The sequence below is a fragment of the Pogoniulus pusillus genome, chromosome 4 (genome assembly GCF_015220805.1).
Source record: "Pogoniulus pusillus isolate bPogPus1 chromosome 4, bPogPus1.pri, whole genome shotgun sequence".
Classification (NCBI taxonomy): Eukaryota; Metazoa; Chordata; class Aves; order Piciformes; family Lybiidae; genus Pogoniulus; species Pogoniulus pusillus.
In genome coordinates this window covers 8,184,141-8,207,586 of record NC_087267.1, presented here as the reverse complement: position 1 = coordinate 8,207,586, position 23,446 = coordinate 8,184,141, and the positions used below count along the sequence as shown (strand labels likewise).

Genomic DNA, 23,446 nt, shown 5'->3' with positions numbered 1-23,446 from the left:
AAGTAGCCTGCCCAGTACTAATTAAAACCAGTGGATGTAACTTCTATGCTCTTTTGTAAAGATGAAGCTGTTCAGATTAATATCTTGACTGTGAACTGAAAGGAGTTTCACAAGACTGTTAGATAATTTGTGAACTCTTAATAAAAGGGGTTAGGTAACATTTGTACCGACCGTATGCTTGTTTACTTTTGATGATTTAGAAGGTGTTTGCTGCATTAAAATACCTAAAACGATCTAGTTACAACATGGCATGTAATAAATTATACTGCCATTGCATGCTTTTCTAGGAACTCTTATTTGTATAGCAGCAACAGACTCACTCATTGGAAATAAAAGAAGTGAAGTAGCCTGAAAAGTATCACATGATGGCACTGTTTCCATTTCCACCTCCCAATATTATGAAATAAAGCTATAATAAATTGGCATTAAAATGGTATGTAATGCCAATGTACTTTGTATAATTTATGTAAAAGGAAAATCTAACAACTGTGGTTATTAATATAGGCATTAAAAGGGACGTATAGATTTCTCAGAAAAGTGTTTTGTAAAACTTTAATATTCCTTATTTTGATTGTAGGACAAGAATTCTACACAATGTATAATGCTTATGAATGCTGAACTCTGCAGATTCATTTAGCATTGTTAGGGGGAGAAAAAAAAACCTGTTAATTGTTGTGTAAATGAGATGTTTTATTTTTTGTTTTGATTTTATTGTGGGGGGAAAAAAGCTAATGGCTGTCCTTTTTGTATTTCATATAAAGCCTTTTTGTGGTAAATTAGATCATTAAAACAGACACATTTTTTAAAAATGCAAATTAGCTTTCCATGAGCAGAAAAGAGCTTAAAGTGTAGTAGGGTCAGAGGCAGGATCAGACATATTTGTAAAATGAATTATATTCAAGTAAGAATAAGAGGGAAAAATATGAATGTGAAAAAAAAATCTCCCCCACCAAAATCCAGTAATTTATAGTATATAGATGTTAGATGTAGCATTCATTTCAGATATTCTAACTGGATACCAGTAAATGATCATGTTAATTTTTAGTAACATAAATGGTCACCTCTAAATGAGTATTTTCTCTCTGTAAAATCATCAATATTAATTTGTAGCAGGAGAAAACATATTGCTGATTTCAAAAATAGAAGGGGAAAAAAGAAACCAACAACAAAAAAGGTGGTAGGTGTGATTCTGCCATGCTACAGTTTATTTTATAGTGAGGCAAATATCTAGTCTCACTATTCTCTCATAGAAAAATTAGACTGTCTTATGCATTTTATTATTATGGGGATCAATGCAAAAAAAAAAAAAAGCCAAAGGAAAACAAACCAAAAACTCAAGAGAAAGTAAGAAAAATACCCACTGGTGATGCAGAGCTAATAGCTGGGGCTTGGATAGATGCCAAAAATGGGCGCTTGCACTCCAGAAATGTTCTCTGCCAGTATAAACTTCTGAGCAGCGTGAGGGTTGCCTGCGTCTATTGTGGTGCTGAAAGCAGGGGCAACAGAAAATGCATGTTAAAAAAGCTGTCACGTAAAATCTATCTGGTGAATTATCTAATGTAACTTAACAGAAGAGTGTATAATAAATTCTTCTAAACTCCATCAGCAGGCTGGTTTTAAATAATAACAAAAATCGGTTTCAGAAGACCTTAAAAGGAATATATTATATACAGTATGTCATAACATTTAATCACTAAAGAAAATTGCTTCTGTTGCTGAAATCAGTGGCAGAAGCTCACTGTACTGATCTACTAAAATATTTTTTGAATCATTTAACATCTTCAGTTTGCTTCCTTTAGTCAGTAAACAACGTTTCTATGATTTTAATTGCACGTAGTCAAATCTTTTCTAGATATCCCGGTTGGAAACAGTTTTACACAAATGTTTCAGTGTTACACTACCTCTCTCGATATCTAATAGTCCACTGTATTGTATTACTTCAGAGCAAGAGATTAAAATTATTGCTATTATTTCAAATGCTTTTGCAAAGTTCTTAAAAGATCCCAGTGCTGTATCTGGGCTTACGTAGTAAATGACAATACATAAGAAAAAGCACTCATTACTCACAGCTGTCTATTCATTTTTATATCCCATTTGTTCCTGTATGAGATGAAGAATTTCAGAATACAGTAAGTGAAGACTTCTCTGCTCAGTATATTTCACCATTCAAATTACTTGCAATTTCTAAATGTCAGTGTTACTTTTCAGGAAAAAATTCCTACAATAGTAATTCTGTGATTATTCATCCAGTTTAATTAATTCAATTAAGTAAGTCTGCTGTCAGGTGTTCTTTTAATAATTGAATCAACATGCAGATACATAATAAGCATAAAAGCATTTCTATGGCTGCAGTAAATTTAGATCCAAAAGAATCTGCTCTTTCACTACATTTGATATAGATTATTCTATAATATTTCAGTAATGGGTTGCACAAAGGCTGCCTTTTAATTCTTTACTTTCTCAAATGTCTTTATATATAATGGTTTAAAACAGAAGGTGTTCAAAAGAGGGTGACCTTTTTCCATTACCATAGTTCCTGTCATTAATGCATTATAATTTTCTTTAGAAGTCTGGAAAAAATGTGTATATGTGCACTCTGTAGCAGGTATGAATCAAAGTGTGTTAGTGGAAGTTAAGAATTGTCTGTTATTACCAAAAAAAAAGGGGGAAGGGGGGTAAAAAAGGGGGAAAAAAAAGGAAAATCGAGAGGAAGTAATTTTATTGTTATTTTTACTGTGAAAGTTTAAACAAACCTTACGCTTTATACTGAGCAGTTACAGACTTGTGAGTTTTGGCATCTGCAATCTGAATGAACAGCAGTTGACTTACTTGGATACTGCAAATAATATGCTCCTTAACCAAAGGTAAAGGCAATAAAATCTTGCGTTAGGCCAGTTTGTGTATAAAGGCCAATAATATATTTCCATCCTCTGCCACATATTACCATAGATGTTCTTTTAATAACACATATATATTAAAAAACGTGGTAAATGATGCACCTGGTGTACTCTCAATGGTACTTGATGTCATAATTATTGTAAATATTAATTGCTGTGCTAAAAATGTAAGCAGGATGACTTCGTATTAGATGAAAAATGAAAATAGTCTGTGTACGGGTAAATAGATAATCATACAAAAGTAATTGGGGTTTTAAAACCCCAATCTATTCTGCCAGCATGAGCTCGTTTGCATGTTAATCACAAGAGTGATTTCCTACTTCACAAGGAAGTCCACACTCTTTCATAACCACTTTTAATTGCATTTAAAATGTTGCAGGGTTGAGATATTAGAAATGGAGGCGTATCAGTGTCAAATTAATATTAAAAAATGTTTCTGAAAATCTTTATAGGCTACAGATTACAATTCTGTGGGATTCTGTGTTAGGAAAGACAAATGTGTATTAGGGTGTGTTTTAACTGAGGCATGTTAAATGATAAGGCCAGATTAATGGGTACATGTGTTGTTCCTTTAGAAATCTGATACGTAGAAACATAATTGCAGGCAGAAAGTGGAGAATGCACTTTTGTTGTAACTTGCCTTATAGACTGACTGATACTTGGATTAGTTTCCTATTTATTGATAAAATAGTAAACTTGCAATAGTTAAATATGTGGCTTTTTTGGATAAACCATGAGGTGATGTGACAATAGAAAGGTGTATTCTAAATTTCTTCCAGTGTAGCATTTTAACTGTATTTATATTCACTCGAATCCAGATAATGATTTTAATGGAAAATAATTTCACTGCCTCCATGTATAGATTTTTATTACTTATTTCAAAATTGTATACTAAACATAATAGATGCCAAGAAAGCAATTACAGAGCAGTATTCATATAACTCATGTATACTGCACTTGAAATTGACACTAAACTGTGACAAAATCCATGTACTTATTGTTATTTATAGGTAACTGGAATTCGGGGGTGGGAATAAGAACAGTAGATACCTATTTAACGGTTCTGTTTACCCTTAATGTTTGAAGCTGTGCAGTAATAACCAGACAACATTTTAAGTGATTTTCTGATATTCATATAAGATTCAAGAGAGCTTCCTCTGTAAAAGGCCACTGTCAAAGTAAAGACAAAATGACTTGTTCTCTGAAGATAGGAATGAAGAAATGTAGCTCTCTAATAAAATAGCGTAAGTTCACAATGGTTACAATGTGATCAGTCTCAAAGATACAAAACCTAATTTTTAGTCAAGCTGTTAAAAATTATATATTTAAGAAGATGAAAAGTTTGAGGATTAAAGAAAAATCACTCACAATTTTAAAGAGTATATTTGCTTTCATCACCAGGTGTTCTTTCCAATATAAATTACCAAGATGATGTTTCCATAACATAGCTTGGGGTGCTCTGGAGATTAAAACTACCAAAACAGACCTATTAAATTTTTCATAGGGAGGGTCCACGAGGGATAATAAGCCAATATTCCTTGTCCCATATTCCAGATGTTTTATGTAATTCTGCATCTTTCTAAACCTAAATCGTAGCTTTTCCAGAAAAAATGTACTATGGAGACTGAGATGAAAGGCATGAACTGTTGAAATGTTAATTTTACTATCTGCTGTCGAGGTCTGTTACCTTTTTTGTATTTTTTTTTCCTGCTCCCAGTAGCTCAGCTCTGTTTTATGAATGTTGTGGTATTTCAGTTGTTTGAAGTTTTGAAACTTGGAGCATGACTTTGACTTAGCAAAACACAGTGCCACATGGTGTGTGACACACTGATGGATAGCCTTTGATCCATATGATTTGCACTTTCTTTCAACTTGTTTCTGCATGAGAAAAATAAAGTTTAACAGTAAAATGATCATAACAATAATCCTTGTAACATAAACCCAGTAATATTAAAAACAAAAGAATCCTCTTCAGTAATTTTCAAGTAATAATATAATAAGAAGTAGTGGATTTATTTGACTTTTTGACATTTTAAAGTGGTACTGGAGTTATTGCACAGTTACAGACTATTTATGCATTGCTCTGAAACAGTTAATGCTTCAAAATAAAGTACTGCTGTGCTTCACAGATTAGTTGGCAAATGTGATGTTAAAACAAAAAAATACACCAGGCCACTCTTCAGATTCCCAGTCCTTGGTTTTCTCTTGTGCTGGTGATAACTACCAGCAGAAAAGATCATGGACCTTTATTCCTGCTGTAGTTTGAAACAGACGTGGTTTTGATCCAACACAAAGTATAGGTGGTAGGCTGGGATTGTAGAAGGGGAAAGAAAGAGTGTGTTGTAAAGGGAAATTCTTCTGCCTCCCATTCAGAGGCTGCTCTAGGAGCAGCTAGATACACCTGGCTGCTGACTGGTCCATGCTTTTCTTCCACTGATCGATTGTTTCCAACAATGCATTGTTCTGAGATACTTGTCTCTCACCACATGACTTTCCTCTATTAATTGAGTTTCCTAAAACTGTTACTTTTATTCTTTCTAATTTATGACACTGCAGTTTCTGAAAGTAAGACTTGTGTGCAGACTTTCACTATTAAAGGCTAATGCCCTGCTATAAATACTTAATGAATGCTTATCATTATCTTACATTTGATGTTCCCAATCCCATTGCAATTTGGTTCTTATCAGTTCTCTCTCTTTTTTTTTTTTTTTGTGTGTGTGTGCAGAATTTAACTGTTTTTTTCTAGAAGACTGGAAAATGAGTGAGATGATGATACCATCTATACTAGGGAAATGCACAAAGCTGTGGAAGAGAGGTTGTTTGCTAAACTTCTAGAATTAGTTTAAATTAACCTAACTTGATTTAACTGACTTTCCTCTGGAAAACAAAGTCAGAGTTTATAAAAACAAAACAAAAACGTACACAAAAATAAAAAAAAATCAAACCCACAACAATATTTTCATGCTTCCAATTGGAAAGTTTCTATTCCAGTTCATTTAACCTCCAGCTCTTATGGAAACAGAGAGAGGTGTGATTATCCTCCTGAGTCCAAACTAAGAAACCAGGTAACCTCTGTCTCTGTTCCCCATGTAACCTCTGTATCTGTTCCATATATTCTGAGGAGAGAAATCTGAGGAAATTTCTTTCTGGCCTTCTACATAATGAAGAAGGAGAGAAGTGAAAAAGAACACTTATGTAAGTGGTTTTGACTTTTGGGGAGAAACAGAAAACATACAATTAACTCCTAAAGAGATATTTCTCCTTTACCATGTGATGGCTACACTGCCCTAAGGTATGCTATACATAATGCACATGAAACAGTTTGGAGAACTGTGTCAATTCTCAAACCTACACTGAACCTTTCTAAACTTGTCATGTTTGGCCATGACTTTAAACCCAGACTGTTTAGCAAACCAAAGTTTTAAGAGTTTAGTAACCTAATTGTTTTGATGGCTTTGTAACATTAGAGAAAAAGACCTTCCTGGAAAAATAGGAACACTTCATTTTGATTTTTTTTTCTTGGTCTCATGTCACTACTTGGCAGATTATTAAATCTCTGAAAATTAAATGTATTTGATTTTATTCTTGCTCTTATAGGCAATATTAATAAGATTGCTGTTCTTTTACACACTCAAGTATTTTTTTTCTTTGTATTGTATTTTTTTCATTTGCTACAGTTCAAGTATTAGGGCTGAAAAGTGGGGCAAAATGATCCTTTTATCTTTTAAACATGTACAGTCAGTGGTTGTAACCATATTCCCTAATCTGTTTCCATAGTTTGTTTCTACTTATTTCCTAGAGGCAGTATGGTGTGATTGTTCTGCCACAGTTCCTATTAGTTATTATGAATTTTGTAGTTTTCTGCTCAAGCCCTTTAATGTCTGTTGTTAATAAAAGCAGCAGTGTTCTCCAGTTTGGGTGGAAGCTTTTTAAGTGTGTGGCAATGTAATGGAGGACGTTTGAGTTGGATGGCTGATAGCTCATCGTTTTCATTTGGGATGAGTCTCTTCCAGTTTGTGCATGGAAAAAAAAATCCTACAAAAATGCTGTGTCTATACTGGATGTTGGGGGGGTTGTACTTTGTTTTAAGAGAAATCTGTGCTATTCACTATGCAGAAGGCTTTGGAGTCTGAATTTGTAGAGTGTAGTTATTTTTCTGAGGGAATGTCACCCAAAGATGCTCTTATGGATACAGTAACAAACAGGAGTCACTGTGGGACAAAGGGAGAGTTACCCATTTGGGTGTCATTGTGTAGAATAAGAGGCCAATAAACTGCCTTACATGAAGGACAAGTAGGATTGCCAGCTGATACTGCTATTCTGTTAACAGCAGCAGGAAGCCTGCCTTTGAGAAGCTGCTGAAGTTAGGAAGCAAAATCTTTGTCAGAGTTCATGCATTTCTTGTTAAAAAAAATCCTAACTCTTGGACTTTAGGTAAAGATGTGTATGGGAAATGTACTGTAGGGATAAATGTGTAACTCTGCGTTTGTGTTTTTGTACATGCCACTTACAATCATTGGTATGTTTTCCTCTTTCCTGCCTCTGTTTCAAAGTTATTGCCCCAAATCCAAACTTCCTAATGAGAAAACAGTGGTATAAAGTGTACTTTTTATAAGTATCTTACAGAATGTTGTAACTATCACCTCACATGTGTTTTGCTAATAATAAGAGTATGTAGAATCAGAAGGCATTGAAGAGACTCTCCGTGAGCTACGTATGTGGTTCAGTTCTGTGCTGCTGAACTAGACTGGGCCCAGGAACTGGTTGTTCTTTTAATTGTGTCTGGACTTCTGCTTGAAAGCAAATAGTTACTTTGTTAACTTTTTCCAGAAATAAGATAGAAATTAATTAGTATAGATGAAATGTGATGATCAAAGACAGGTGATGGGGGAGTGCCACCTATTTTGTCATGTGAATGGGTCTTTTTTTTTTTTTCCTTTTCTGTTTTGCCTTTTATGCTGAAATTTAAGGGGCACGTGGGGAAGAAACTGAGAGTTATGGCCTTAAGTTCTTTGAGAAAAATTGGGCTAAAATGTCCAACCAAAAAAGGACAGAATTGCTCCTGTAAAACCTACTGAAACATCTCTCGGGGAGATGATGCAGCTGCTTCTGCTTCTACAAATGATTCTAACCATTTAGCCCATGTCTGGGTTTCTCCATGCATAGTTTCTTTTTCTTTACTACAACCTTTGAAAGGAATCTCTCTCTCTTTTAATTCTGTGATTTGAGAATCACCAAATCACAGAACTTTAGATGTTGGAAGGGGCTTCCAGAGTCCAACCTCCCTGCCAAGGCAGGATCACCTAGGGTAGTTCGCTCAGGAACACATCCAGGCAGGTTTTGACAGTCTCCAGAGAAGGAGACTCTGAAACCTGTCTAGGCAGCCTGACCCAGTAGTTGGATTATCCTAACTTGACTTCCTTTGCCTCATGCTGCAACAGCCCCTGCTCACCTGGTGCCACCTTTCCAGCAGCTCCTGTTGCCTTGAATCTACCAGGTGCTTTCTCAGGTGGGCTGGAAGCAGAGATAAAGACACAGATACTGTGTTCTTTACTGAGAACACATTTTTGTCATGCTATTTCAGTTACTTTAACATGACTCTTACTTTCTGGAATTATTTTTGATAGATTTGTAACGTTGTGTGATCTATCAGTGAAATGAAGATCCTATATATTCTCTTTTTTTGAAACTATGGAAACAGTCTGGCTTTCAGGCATGTTTGCCATGCTATTTAGTTTGCTCAGCTCAGACAATGTATGTTGGGCATGTTTATTTTATTTTGTTTTTAAATAAATGACCAGGTCTTCATTTGGAATAATTAAGAGATTGAACCTTGTTGAAATAGGAGTTTATTAAAATTCCTTTTTGAGTGACATTCTCATTGGATTGAGCATTTAGTGACTCAGTTTGACATCTGTTCTCGTTGGTAAATGTGATGATTAAAGAGGAGCCACTTTATGTGGAAGTCATGTGGGAAGAGAAATTCTCCTTTCATACTTAACTATACATTTGTGTTGGTCACTAACCTCACTACAGGTGCTAGGGGCGTCAGCTGCTGCTGCTGCTGCTGCTGCCATATAGAGATGGAATAAAATGAAGCAGGTCAGATTCTTCATGGGTGTTGCAAAGAGCAACAAATTGCTGGCACACTGTAGCCTAAGGGAAACCAAAACAAGCACCTTGTTCCAGTAGGTAGATTTTTTTTGAGCCATCCTCTTTATATTTTGGGTTAGATTTTAACAGATGCACACAACGTATATAACTGATGATTGCCTTGCTCTGAATTGGATGATGGAGTTGAGAATAAGTAAAAAGAAGGTCTGCTCAGCAGCCATGCTTTTATGTATGAAGAACTTCTATATGCAGAGCTAATGGAAAGTTTTTTACTTTCTTTTACTGCCCTTATTTTTGCTTTATCTTTCTTCTGGTTATTGTCTACTATTTGCTTGGCCTGCCTTGGCTATTCACTGAGATAGGACTCCGAAGTAATAGCTTTCATAAGCATGAATTCTCCTGTGCTGTGTGCTGTGGAAAAGCAGAGATTTAGCTCTTCACTTTGGAAGATTAATAGTGCCAGCTACCCTAGAGGGCTTTAAAGTACACCAGGATTCCAGCTAAACATCAGTGATATGTTACCAAATGTGTACAAAGATACAGGAGACCTCTTTTTCCAGGAGATGGTATTTCTGTATGTTTCTTTGTGGTAATTCTGTCTTCTGCCATGCTGTAATATTTCATTCATTTTCATATCCAACTTGTTATCCAGGAGCATACAGATATTTGAATAATATGATGATGATTTCATCCTATTGAATGCAAGATTTTAATGATTTTTCTTCTAGTTGAAGTTTGTGCTGCTGAAACGTCTTTCGTCTTTCTTTAAAACAATCACTTCCATATTTACAGTAGTAGTTTTCAGAGTTGTTGAGTTTGTTACAAACTGCCAATTTTGGTGCTGTTATTCAAGTTAATTTCCAGATCATTAAGGATTTCCAAGATCACTGCTAACTGGATGTTGTGATGTATCAGTGAACTTCTTTTCTGTACCGTCCTTTCTATCATGTATCATTAATCTGTTCATAACCGGTCATATTCTGAACAAGATGAGTGTTACAATAGGCATAAAATTTTGCATTCTGCTTTTTTCTTCTATGTTATTTAAACTTAAGAACACCAGAATATTAAAGATATGATTAATGGAAAGAGAGCATGTGAAAGGTGCTCTGGGATTTTCACTGTTGGAATACAATCTTGTGTTTTGCATAAGTCAGGACATTTTGTGGTGAGATTTTATTTTCATACCCATCCAGCACATATTGGAGTAAATAACAGTAAAATCAATACTTTCAGTTTCAAAGAAGTATTAATGGTTTAGAAGACTTAGTTTTCCTACCCGATTTTTCCAATATTCAGTAGACTTTCATTTTCAAATCATTCCATTTCCTTATTCAGATGAGATCACCGCTACAAAATTTTACTATGCCTACTTCTTCTTTTATTGTGTATGCTTAAATTTTCAAATTACATTCCAGTCCAATGTAAATATGATACTTTTAGTGTCTGCAGCTCCTCTGGTGCTTTATGAAACAGAAGGGTACAATTCAGCCAGTAACTATATTCTCCTCTGATATCAAATTTCTTGTGACCAGATATCTACAATGGCTTTAACAGCACTCTATGGACAGTAGTTGGACGATCATGTGTTCCCATAGCCACCACTAAATAGCTGCATCTTTTGTCTGTGACTGTACCCTGGAGTTGCTTTTGGAATATGATTGCAGAAGAGTGTAATAGGCAATGACATTTTGTACAGAAAGGCAGATAAGTTATTCAAGATAATGCCATTGCTTACAGGTTTTCTTTTTGTAGTTGGCAGATCAGTTAAGTAGTCCCCTTAAGCAGCAGTGGACTATCTTAAGTTTTAAAATGCTGCTCTGTCCATGGTGATAGGTTGGACTTGGACCTTGGAGGTCTCTTCCAGCCTGGTTGATTCTATCATCTGAGTGTCTCTAGGTTTGAACTGCAATGATAGGCTCTTCATGTGATGGAGAACCTGTTTATCATATCTTTTTTTAGCTTTTCCTTTGTCAACATGAAGAAAAGAATACTCTGGTGCCCACTATATTAGAAATGTTTTTGTGTTATCTGGATTAGCTTTTAAACTCTTCAAATATGTGGTGAATGTTAGAACTGGTCACAGTGTTCTGCAGTGCTTATGTTACTTTGGGATTTAAAAAAAGCATATCCTTCCTTTTCCTATTCTTTATGCTGTCAAGGCTTTTTGCTCATTTGACCACTGTGCCGTAGGACTTAGCTGTGCATCGTAACTCCCAAGTCTGCATTTTTCCTAACCTGCCATGTTTGATCCTCTGAATATGGACTTCTTTTTTAGTAGCTAGAAGTAGAGATTTACACATCTGGTGTTAGAAGAAGTATTTGCTTTAAGTGGAGCATTTTCAGAGGTTTAGATAATTTTATTCTCATATTTGGCTCTCCTCATTATCATCTGCTGTGTTGTCAGTAAATGTCATCATTAATGTATTTGCATTTACTTGAAGGTCATTAATAAAAGTGTGAACAGTACAGGACCAGTAACCTAACACAGCAGATCTCTCTTGCAAATGCCTTTAATATATCTCCCTGTTTGCAATTACATTCTGAGACTTACTGATTTGCCTGCTTCTAATCCATTCTAATCCATAACATATTTTTGATGTTAATTTTGTATCATTCTTGCTTTGAAGTCCTAGAGTGGTGCCCTGCAAGCTAACACACAAAGTATTTTTCTTCTTTTACTGAAGTGGGATGGTTTGTGTAAAAGCAGGTGCCAAGTAAAAAATTGCTGTACATTATATGCCTCAGTATTTTGTTTGATTAGAGGAGTTTCTATTGCAAAGTACTCTAAAAATTTCTGACTTTTATATTTAAGAAACATGATACTGTATTAGTATTTGGTATTAAAACCATGGAAATAGTTATTTTGAGAAAAAATTCTTCCTATTACACTTAATATAATTTTCACCAGTAAGAAGTAGAAGAATTTGATTTGAGAAGACTTGTAATTTATCTGGACGAGGGGATTGAGTCCAGCATCAGTAAGTTTGCAAAAGACACCAAGCTAGGAGCAGGTGTCAATCTGTTGGAGGGTAGGAGAGCCCTGCAGAGAAACCTTGACAGGCTGGATGGGTGAGCAGAGGCCAATGGGATGAGATTTAACAAGGCCAAGTGCAGGGTTCTACACTTTGGCCACTACAGGATGGGGACAGAGTGGCTGGAGAGCAGCCAGGCAGAAAGGGACCTGGGGGTGCTGGTAGATAGTAGGCTGAACATGAGCCAGCAACAGAACAAGGGGACAGTCTCAAGTTGTGCTGGAGGAGGTACAGGTTGGATGTTAGAGGAAGCTCTTCCCAGAGAGAGTGATTTCCCATTGGAATGGGCTGCCCAGGGAGGTGGTGGAGGCACCATCCCTGGAGGTCTTCAAGAAAAGACTGGATGAGGCACTTGGTGCCATGGTCTGGTTGACTGGCTAGGGCTGGGTGATAGGTTGGACTGGCTGATCTTGGAGGTCTCTTCCAACCTGGTTGATTTTATGAAGGTTTGTAATAAATGTGGTGTATTTACTGTGCTGCTGTACAAATAAATAACATATAAAGGCATCATGATCACAGTGTAGAGTACAGGGTTTTATGAATTACTTAGATGTATTTGAGGACTTCACATATATTGAATTGAAGCTCAAAGTTTAGCTCTTGTTTTTATTACTGTTATTACTACTACTAATTAGTAATACTCATTATTAATAATTGCTAATTAGTAGTAATCTAGGAGTTGGAATCTGTGATCCCTTTGGGCCTCTTGCAACCTAATATACTCTAAAGCAATAATAAAACTATATAATCATAGAATCAACCAGGTTGGAAGAGACCTCCAAGATCATCCAGTCCAACCTATCCCCCAGCCCTAGCCAGTCAACTAGACCATGGCACTAAGTGCCTCATCCAGGCTTTTCTTCAACACCTGCAGGGACGGTGCCTCCACCACCTCCCTGGGCAGCCCATTCCAATGCCAATCACTCTCTCTGGGAAGAACTTCCTCCTAACATCCAGCCTGTACTTTCCCCAGCACAACTTGACTGTGTCCCCTTGTTCTATTGCTGGTGTTGTGGGGATTGTGGTAGTATTTAGGTTTTGGGGTTTATTTCTTTATTATTTTATTGCTGTTTGTTTTTAAACAGATGGCTTGTAATTGTGGAAAGTTGTGGAAAAATAAAGGGCTGGAAAATGTGCAGAATTTTCTTTATTGTTGATGTGGTATTTATGACTCCTTGTAGGCTTTTGCATCAGGACTGATACTGGATTAATATGAAAGCAGCTCTATTCTTAGCTCATATTTAATTCTCCGTATTGAGCTGTGGTACTATGGATTATTTCAACTCCGTGTAGTGTTTCAAGTGTAAGCTGGAGTTTATTGGCAGGTGGCAAAAATGAGGCATATAAACATTTTATGGACAACAGATGCAGATAAATGGAGAAATTTATCTCACGCATGGTATACTCTTGTGGCTAAGAGAATACAGCCTTTAGTATTCTCCTATGCTGACAAATATTGGACAATTAAAAGCATATCAATTACTACAAAGAGAGAATAATCACAACATTCTGTGCATCAGACAGAAAGTTGTTTCTTAAAAGTTTTGCAGTGAAATTTTTTTTCTGCATTGTAGAAGCAAAGCATAAGAGAGTGAGAAGTAGCAGGAAAATACTCTCTGAGCTCCTAGTCTCCAATTACTAAATTACGCATCCATTTTCTTTTGATTTAAATGGTTATCCCAATTGCATGAGATTTTCAAACTGTTGTTATTTTAGAAGTTAAATATATAACAGAGATAAAACTATAGATGACCATTTGTTACCGATATATCTTCACTGGAAAGATAAAAGTTATAACCTGTTTTCCTTGGAGATGCTTTCCTGCTCCAGATACTCTCCCCAGATAAAATAAATCTGTTATAGTCCTTAGATTATAAAATAGTTGCACAGATCCTGATACTCAGCTCAGTTACAGCTATCATATTCAGGCCAAGTCTGCAGAGTTAGGTCAGTCAGTGAGAAGAGAATCAAGTTCATGAAGTACCTCAGCGGTATTGGTGTTTATTTCTGCTGAGGCTTTTCATAGCTAAAGAAAGCTCTTAGATTGAGGAAAACAGATGGCTATCATTTGGGAAAGATAGAAAGTATTGTATTCTGATACATTTTACCCAAAATGTCATGACATACATTGCAAAATCATGGTTGTTCTTTTAATGAACAGTACTAGTAATAGAGTTTAAGAATTCTGCCTATGTTTTCTGTAGAAGTGGGCTTCATGTAATATTTTTGCAACTAGATTGCCTTAACTTGCTTTTTTTTTCAGTTGTCTATAAAAACAAACTAAAGTGAAATTTGATAAACCTCAGCCCTGAAATTATTTTTAAACAAAGTATTTCTGGTGACAGCTTATTTTCTTAAGTAAGCAGATTCCATATGTGGTATTAAGTAAATAATTTTGTGATTTGATAGTGGTGTGTTGGGGTGAGACAGACTGCAATGTAACTATGTCTCAAGTTATTTACTGTTTTTCCTTTGCCAAATTGTGATTGTTTAGTCTACTAACACTTGTACTGTAGGTTTTTCTGGGTAGTGGTTAGCAGTTGTTTTCAAAGCAAATGTTAAACCTAGGAAGACATTCCTTTAAAAAACATCCTGTTCTGGCAGAGGAACATGATTTGTGTTCTTGTTCAGCGTTCCTTTACTGGGTTTAGTATGACTGTTGAAATCTATACCTTACATGATCTCATTGTACTGCCTGCATTTCATTAATGAGTGACTCTGTTTAGAGCTTGGGGAGTGAAATATTTTTCATATGACACTGCCCAACATGAGTACAGTGCACCAGCTGCAAAAACCACAGACCATCTGATTTTGTGGCTTTTGAGGGTGTGAAAAGTTCAATTGCTTATACAAGGACTTGTATCTGTACGTTATACCATATGGAGACGGAACTACTGTAGACTCGGAACAAAACTGAGATAAGCAAGTTCTTTAGCCATGGTTCAAATAAAGAAAATTGTGTCTTGCAATGTACATGAATGAATATCACTATGTGGCATTAAAATATTTTTGGAAGAGTACTATAATGCATATTACAAATTTTGCCACATCACCATTTTTAAAGCAAGTGGGTAAATGTAGAAATTGTAAATTAAGTTGATGGGTTGGATGGTTAAATCTTAATGTGACTGCTTAACTGCTTCATCAAGATAACATGTTACTGATACTTAAAGATCTTTATCTTTCTGTGTTAGGATTCTTCCTGTCCTTTCCTAGAGAGAAAGCAGTCACTTAGAATTCGGGTGGGCAATATTCTGATTATCAAAAAAAGCAAACTAAGAATGCTTTAAGAAACTGTATTTCAGCCATAAATCAGGAAGTTTTAAAGTAATTTTGAATTTACCCAGTCTAAACATAACAGTCATACTAGTTGTCAGTGCTCTGTGATTCCTCTTTCTGTAGAACCAAGGTATAAGCAGCAATCTTTAGAGCAATCCATCACATACAGTTACAAATACTTAAATATTGCTCTTTTAAATGACCAAATAAAAGAAAGAAAAAGAAATTGAAAGTTTTTTAGCAGTCTTCAATTCTATGACTGATTTTCTGTGTGCTCTTTAATAGAGTGGGGTTTATCATCAGTAGAATGGGTTGCAAAAGTAAATCCTTTGCTTTTGCACAAAGTCTTAATAAGAATAAACCCCTGTACTCTGGTTAGGAAGTGATCAGTTGGTAGTCACTCTATTACTGCCATCCATATTAAGGTTAGCACAGCAGTTAGCAGTTTTAGATTAATCTGAGTGTGTTTTCTGCAATAGGTATGCCTGAGGTTACTGAAAGGAAAATATTAAGAAGCATTTGAGTGTTTCTTATGAAAAAGCACTGCTTGTTGCTCATCAGCACTTCAGCAAGGCTTTATTCACAATGCATCAGCAGTTTTGAGAAGCATTCTGAACTATTCTTTGAAAGCAACAGAGAAGCAAACAGTATAAACTGTAACCTGCTGATGATAAATACCCCTCCCCAAATTGTTCTGTTTGGGTCATTCAATCAAGGAACAGAGTAAACGCTGTTATTTACAACCTGAACCAGGTAGTACTGAATAAGAAATTCCACATAGCAAAACTGATAGCAACTAGCACATGACCCAAGTCCCAATCTGAATTTTGTTTGAACAGATAGGTCCAAAAGATGAAGAGTTTTGGAAAATGTCATCCCTTTCAGTGAAGAAAGCATAAACACAATGTGGTGCTAAATTTGTCTTACACTTCATTCACTGTGACTCATCCTTCCAGCTCTATATATAGGTTCTGCCATCACTGAGAAAGTGCTTTTTGTTGACAGTAAGCCTCAACAACAGATTTCTCTGAACCACTGTTGAAATACCACTTCACAGCTAGTGATGGAGCAGCTATTCAGAATGTGGTTATGAAAACCATGACTGAGAATTGATTCCACTCACAATGAGGATCAGATGTAAGAGTAAGTATGTATTGTAACAATATATATTGCCAACAAAGAGGAAAACAGAAGGAAGCCAGGAAAGTCTCTTAGCTCTTGCAGTGTCAGGCTTTTTGTTTGGTTTTGGTTTTGGTGATATTTAAAATCTAATGAAATCAGAATTTGGCCACCTCAAATGACAACACTTGGGTTTTAGGAGGCCTTTGGAAAAAATAGATTCTTTATTATTTATAGCTGATTTTGAACCTAGAAACTTTTTTAGATTTTAGGCTTTTAAATGTGTAATTTGTACCCATGAGAACCATGAATTTATATATTTAAGGTATATGACAGAAGTTCTGTTGTGAAAAGTAAAATAAGTTTATATCCATCAATGGGTGAAGTGGTTTGGCTATAGAAACTGATTAGAGTTGTCACCAGCTGATTTCATTGAAACCTGAGTTTTCCTTACTGTCATATCTAGAGGTTATCTGCTTGTCCTGTATCTCTGAATCTTCACCTCTCACTGGGAATGCTGACTCGATTGGTGGTGAGTCAGTTTAGGGGAGACAGAGGCTGAGCTATCAAAGTAATTCTTAAAGGGTTATTTTGAGGGTGAGAAGGTTGAAGTCCATTGATCAAAACTTCCTGATCCAGAGGACATTTCAATTAATACTAATGATTATTGCTCCCATAAATGTATTCTAGTTCTATAAATGACCACCTGCTTTGATGTGTTTTGAGCTCAGCATCAATGTCATTTAATACTATATTCATATAAGAAGCGTGAGAGGACATCCCTTGCTTATCTTTTCCTTTTGACAGTTTTCTTTAGTTCTTTTGTATGTTCTCTCTTTTAATCATCTTTTCCCCAGAGTAATGAGTAGTGGTCAGATTAGTCAAAACTATTGCATTTGATCACACTTGCTGGCCTTTTTTGTACACATTTGCAAGCTTTGCTGTATCTGTGGAATTAGTGCAGGAAGGGTTTTGACAGAGATAACAGGAAGAGTTGTAACATATCTGATGCACTTATGATAATAGTAGTTTTGATAATAGTTTGATATAGTAATTTTGGTTTTTCAGTGCAGTTTTAACAGTGGTTTTGTTCAGGTCTTATTTGTAACACACAACCTGATTATTTAGTGGCCATCCATGTCTGTCATCATATGGAAACAGACTCACAGAATATTAGAGGTTGGAAGGGACCTCCAGAGATTGAGTCCAAGCCCTCTGCCAAAAGCAGGGTCCCTAGGGTAGTCCACACAGGAACGTATCCAGGTGGGTTTGGAAAGTCTCTAGAGGAGGAGACTCCACAACCTCTCCAAGCAGTCTGTTCCAGTGCTCTGTCACTCTCTGTTATGGTAGGTAATTACTGATGCGGGATGGTAGTTTTCCAAAGTTAGTACTGTTTATTAATTTTGATCTTCAGGATTCTTGCTACCTGCCCAGTAGATTGAATAATAATTGTTTCTTTGCAACAGTCATGAAAACATTATACAAAGAATAAACAGAATCTGGAACACTTAAGATATAACTAGCAATAATACAAACATTAAACTTAATTCAACTGGAAGAGAGTCTTGCGGTCCATTGTACTGCTTATCCACTAGAGGGCTCAGGAAGCTCTTCTCTGCTAAGACAGAAGGCATTTGCATTCACTTACAGAGTTTTGCTAAAGAGGCTTTTGAGTATTTATTCACAAATATTCATCTCTGGATTCCTTGGGAGTAACTATAGCTTCAGACAGTACTCAAACACTTTTAGGGAGTTCTGTTGGTGTCTTGTCAAATGTTGAGGGGTTTCTGTTGGATCTTAAATCCAGTGATTTTATAGAATTGTCTGAATATTATACAGTGAAAAACAAGCCATGGGCAGGAGAGAGTGCATGAGTTCAGAAGTACTGATAGAAGGTTGGAATGACCTTAGACTGGTGTGACAAATGTAAGCCTAGAGTCTGTGGTTTTCACCTATCTCTGCTGACAGAATTGCCCTAGACACAACATACATGTTGTTGAGAGACTATGAAGAATGTCTATGTTAATTATTGCATAATCCTAACGTCGTCCTAATGCAGGTGTATGTAACCAATCAGTGTTTACCATGATTTGTAACCTTATGTAGCTTTCTGATAGAAAGTACCTAAGCCCATGCTTGGGGTACAATAAATGGATTGGATTGGTTTGTATCAAGCTTGCTTCTCCCCATCTCTTCATCTGATACTATGGTATCTCAGCCTGGGGCAGGCTTCTAATCTTCCCAGGCTCTATCAAAGATGCTGGGGAAATAGGCAGATGATCTCTGACCTGGCCTTGATTCCTTTTGGATGATCTGTGTTGCTTCCATGACTCTCAGTCTTGGCAGAAGACTTGCAGGCAGATTGTCTTGCAGATGTGCAATCCTGGCACAATGTCACACAGGCTAAGCAAGCCTATTGCATGCGGCATTTAAAGCCTGTTCCTGGCAAACTGGAGCAAAGCAGTTTCCAGGTATACAAACCCACCTGGAGACGTAGGGCCAGGCAAACCTCATGAAATTCAACAAGGCCAAGTGTAAGGTCCTGCCATCTAGGTCAGTGCAATCTTAAGCATGAATACAGGCTGGGTGGTGATTGGCTGAGAGCAGGCCTGAGGAAAAGGACCTGTGGTTCTGGGTTGATGAAAGGCTCAACATGAGCCAGCAGTGTGCACATGGAGCCCAGACAGCAACCGTGTGCTGGGCTGCATCAAGAGAGGCATGACCATCAGGGAAAGGGAAGGGATTCTCTTCCTTTGCTCTGTCATCTCCCCTAATTTTAGTAAAATAGATTATCCCTTGTCTTCCAGATCTTTTTACTCAAGTAAGGGCAGTTCCACGTAAATAGCTAAATTCAGGTCTCTTCATTTTGACTTATGTTAAACTTTATTTAAGGAACTGTTAAATGGTTGAGTATTCTTAATTAAGATAAAAGACTCCAACATCTAACCATATGCAGTCTTATAGTTTCTAGAATTTAATCAACCTTATGTAGTTTTCACATTGCCAGGGATTTATTTTTTTAGAAGAGAGAAATGACAGCTTCATACATGTACTTATATGATTAGAGTGATGCTTGGAGACATACAACTTTTTGTCTTTCAAATACAGTTGGAGCCTGCTTCCCCCAAAATTCTTAGCAGTCATGGATGAACTAAAATTTTATAATGTTCCAGTTGAACTGGAAGCAGTTATTTTGCTGACAGAATTAAAATAAATACTGAGTTTGAACTCAATTAGTAATGTTTTCCTTGAACCTCAAATGTCTAATTTGTTTTCTTTCAAAATCCTCAAAGAGCTAAATTAATTGATACATCCCATATGTAGGGGTGAACAAGAATTAACTGACTTAACTGAGATGCACAGATGATTTTAACAGACTTTTGTCTGTCTAGGAATTATACCTTTTTGCTAAATAGCATGACTGAATAGAAAACCTCCTTCTGTCTGTTCCCATTTGAAACATTAATTAGCTTTTGAACTCTACTGAGTTCATGCATAACTATTTTGAGTTATCCTTTCTTTTTAGACAGATAAAGATGGGGGGAAAAATACCACTTTATATACCTGTTAAACTTTAACATGCAGTTAAAGAAATGAACAAGGAATACATTAATAAAAATTAAATCAGAAAAGAATCATGAAGAATAAGATACGAGGTCAAACATCATCCAGATGTATTGCAGAAGGAGGACAATCTGTCAGAGACAAGTATGAGAAACTGACTTCATCTCACATAGCTCCAGATTCCCATAGTGAAGGTGCTCTAGAGCTGTGAATGTCATCTCGAGTCTCATCATCTATGGAAAGAAATGGACTTCTCTAAACCCAAAACAGGTTGATATGGTGGGGTCTGAAATGGTTTTGGTAACTCAAGATATGAAAGACTTTGCAGCTCTTTGAGCTAGGTTATGGCATGGCTGTCTGCTGTAGGTAGGGAATGATCGCCATGGCTCGCTAAACCACAGAGAACAGAACTAGTTTAAGGAGATATTAAAAAATTAGATATTTTGGTCATGTAACTGTCAGGAATGCATCTGCTGATTTGTGCTATATTCTGGTTTGATGGAGGATTTTTTTAAACTTTTTGCATAGTTTACACAAAACTGAATAATTGCCTTCAAGTGAACATATAGGTGCTCAAATAATTTAGCTTTGTATCTTTACTACTATGTTAAAGCTATGTTTCATATCCAATTGAAAATCAAAATATAGAAATGTGTGTAGATTTGTGTCCTGGAGTTAGGTATGCCTCAAAATCCCTCTCCCTCTGTGGCTTGAATGTGTGAAGCGGGGGAGCAGAGGGCCATTCTGGTGTGACGTGGTGGAGTCGCCGTTCCTGGGGCAGATCAAGGCAAGGTTGGACGTGGCACTTGGTGCCATGGTCTAGCCTTGAGCTCTGTGGTAAAGGGTTGGACTTGATGATCTGTGAGGTCTCTTCCAACCCTGATTATACTGTGATACTGTGCAGATGCCCGTGCTGGAATCAGACTGGGGATTTGCTGTGGTCTTTGTGCCTAGGAAGTGGTAACTCTGCTCTTTGTCTAGGAAGAGTATAAATATTGGGGTAGTTCCTGCCTTAGAGTTCTCCCCCGCCTGGATAGTTCCTGCAGAAAGAGTCCCCTGGTGGTCCCCAAGGCCAAGCTCCTGAGGGACAGGACTGTCCCTGCTTTGGATGGCTTCCCACCATAAGCACCCCCTTTACGCAGCTTGATAGACCTTAGCGAGCCTTGGAGATCTTTTGCAAGAGATGGAGGGGACAAGCATCTGCACTGCCCTTTCTCTCACACAGCCTGGCTCACCTGTGAGTAAACTTTTGGCTCAGCCTGATTAATAGTGGGGAATGCTATGTTTAGTAGCTTAGCCTTTTCCAACTCTTGACTTCCAAAATAGTCAAATACATCTATGGTATTCTCGTAAGATCTTCTCTATCAAACTCTTTGTAGTTTTGAGGGTGGGTTTTTGGGAAAACAAAAATAATTCTACTTTGATATATATCCTTAACTTGGCCACATTAATTCCCTGCCTCCACAACAGTTTCTAATGGCATGTAGGTGAGGTATATTAATTGAGCTAATTTGTGTCTGGCATCCCGGGTTAATCATATTTGTTGTGTTTGTACTGCTTGTAAATGTTAAAATAATTGCTTAATGGTAAATTACATATTGATTGGAGTTTGTGTGTGATTTCAGAGGTGACCACATTCAGGTTTGCATCCTACACCTTTCTCCTCAAAAAATGTTGATTTCTTCCAGATTTTAGGATGAAATTTTCTGAGAGATGCTTTACATCATGCTGATTTCGAATGTCAATGATCAACTTCTGTATGAAAAATCATTGCATATACCTTTACTATTTTTCTCTTTAATGCTTTCAGAAGTTACTTCCAAAATAAGAACAAATGATACTTTTCAATTCCAGTGTGTGAATTCAAAATAAATATAAGTCTTGTACAAATATCTACTTTTTAGAATGAAGTAAAAACTACAAAAGGCACAGCTTTGAAACAACTTATTTTCAATATTGCTATTCTTCTTTTTAAAGGAAAATTAAAATGTAACTTTTTCAGTGTTACATTGAAAATAAGTTTGCTTTCTGAAGTGTACTTTGTAGAATCAGAGTGTTAAGGGTTGTAAGGGACCTTGGAAGATTATCTGGTCTAGCCCCCCTGCCAGAGCAGAATCACCTAGAGCAGATCACATTGGAACACATCCAGATGGTTCCTGAGTATCTCCAGAGGAGGAGACTCCACAACCTCCCTGGGCAGCCAGTTCCAGAGCTCTGACACCTTCACAGTGATTTTTTTTTTCCTTAGGATCCCGTGGAACCACTTATGCCTCAACTTCTGCCCATTGGCCCTTGTCCTGTCATTGGGCATCACTGAGAAGAGGCTGGCTCCATCCTCCTGACACTCGCTCCTTACATACATATAAACATTAATGAGGTTACCCCTTAGTTGTCTTCTCTCCAAGCTAGAAAGCCCCAGCTGCACCAGTCTCTCCTCACAAGGAATATGTTCAACTTGCTTAATTATTGCATCTCTGCCTTGATGTCCAGATGAATCATAGGCCCACTGAGCTAAGAACAGTTCACCTTGGTGGCAGCTTGATCTGCCTAATGGTTGTGTTGGAGTTCCTCAGTGGCTCTGTTCTTAGGCATGTGTGCATCTACCTGCTGCACCTTCACTGGAATTCTCTCCAGTCATGCATCAATGTCCTGCCATAGATCAGCACACCAAACAGGCTTTCCTTTCCTCTGCTGACCATTCTTTTTGCAGTCTTTTAGCCAACCCCCGAGAGCATTGGCTACCATCCTTGAGTCAGAGTAGAGGTAAAGATTGGGCCTTTGGAATTTGGTAGAATTTGTCTCCTGGGCCAGAATTTCCTTCAGGAGGTGGGCTTCTGCTCCTGATGGCAGAAACGTGCACCATTCAGATGATGAAGGAATAGTATCCTTTGCTAGATTGGATATGGGGGGTTTAAGTTCCTCTTTCAGTTCATTCATGCTATCTTTAATGCCATCCTTTATCTCTGTACCTAGAGTTTTTATGGTAGGGACTATGGTAGAATGTCACAAGCTGTCCTCTGCCTCAGGTGGTCAGCAAATTCACCAACAGTGAGAGGCCTTCCATTATTACTCCTTGATAGAAACCTGCTAGCCAAGATGTTAGAATGGGAGGAAGGAGCAAGCTTAATATGCTTCTTTGTGAGACCTGTTCATCAGAGTCGTGTGTACTATAATCTCCATAAAGCACTTCCTCCACAGCAAACTCCTTCAGAAGCTTAATTCCCTGCTCAATTGTGTTCCATTTCTTAGCTGCCCATGGCAATTCATCTCAGGAAGAATATCTCATAGCCACAGCCAACAGGATGCGTGTGCACAAGCTAACCTTACCAAGAGGAGTTGCCAGGTACTTTTCCACTCCACTCTCCTTTGTGAGTGGCCCTAGCTGCTTTGCAGAGTTGTCTCCTACCTGTAGGGCATTTGCACCAATAGTACAGCATC

General features: G+C 37.1%; 1 protein-coding gene across 8 annotated transcripts in view; it reads left to right on the top strand.

Moving 5' to 3' along the window:
* FOXP2 (forkhead box P2) overlaps nt 1–23,446 on the top strand; it is a 355,294-nt gene that overhangs the window by 56,766 nt on the left and 275,082 nt on the right. Inside the window, exon 3 of one of the 8 annotated variants that reach the window (XM_064142098.1) lies at nt 16,282–16,468. The exons of the other annotated variants lie outside the window; for them this stretch is intronic. The gene's annotated coding sequence lies outside the window, so the exon portion shown is untranslated. The remainder of the gene's footprint in view (nt 1–16,281; nt 16,469–23,446) is intronic. 8 annotated transcript variants of the gene reach the window in all.